Source organism: Prionailurus viverrinus, unplaced genomic scaffold (assembly GCF_022837055.1).
Source record: "Prionailurus viverrinus isolate Anna unplaced genomic scaffold, UM_Priviv_1.0 scaffold_72, whole genome shotgun sequence".
NCBI lineage: Eukaryota > Metazoa > Chordata > Mammalia > Carnivora > Felidae > Prionailurus > Prionailurus viverrinus.
Window position 1 is genome coordinate 336184 of NW_025927634.1, and position 992 is coordinate 337175.

Sequence of the window (992 nt, forward strand, 5' to 3'; positions counted from 1 at the left end):
AAGATAGAGCCCCGGGCGTGGAGGCCCGGGTCGACCTGGACCACAACCCATTTGGCGTATCCGATCCCTCGGAACTTGCCCGGGATTTTCTGAGCAGGGAACCCAGGGCCTGGAGGGTGTTTGTGTTTGTGTGCCCCCTTCTCTCAGGTACAGGAACGGCTTCAGTCATAGTGAGCCATGGCGTGTAGCCCCAGGCGTGGAGGCCCGGGGCGAAGAGCCCCGGGCGTGGAGGCCCGGGGCGAGCAGCCCCGGGCCTCGAGGCCCGGGCCGAGCAGCCCCGGGCGTGGAGGCCCGGGGCGAGCAGCCCCGGGCGTGGAGGCCCGGGGCGAGCAGCCCCGGGCGTGGAGGCCCGGGGCGAGCAGCCCCGGGCCTGGAGGCGCGGGGCACTTCCCATTCTGTGTCTCCAATCCCTCGGAACTTTCCGGGGAGTTTCTGAGCTGAGACCCCAGTGTCTGGAGGCTGTTTCGGGTTCTGTGACCCCTTTCTCTCAGGTACAGGGTGACTGCCTTCTCTCAGGCTCCAGCCATGGTGAGCCATCGTAATGACTCAGGGCCTGGAGGCCGGGGCTCGTAGCAGGTGTTTGGGATTCTGGGTCTCGCATCCCTCGGTCCTGACCCGGGAGTACCGGAGTGGAGAGGATGGCTTGTTGGCTCTTCAGGATTCAGGCATATGTCTCCTTGGGATTTTAGGCTTGTAGTATAGTCCCTGGTAGGGCTGCTTGGATTTCTGTGTCTCCGACTTCTCCATCCTTCCCCGTAAATTTCTTAGCTGAGACCCCAAGGTCTGGAGTCTGTGTGGGAAACACTGGCCCGTTTCTGTCACTGACAGGGAGAGGCTTCAGCCCTGATGCGCCATGGTAAGATAGAGCCCCGGGCGTCGAGGCCCGGGTCGACCAGGAGCACTACCCATTTGGCGTATCCGATCCCGCGGAACTTGCCCGGGATTTTCGAGCAGGGAACCCAGGGCCTGGAGGGTGTTTGTGTTTGTGTGAC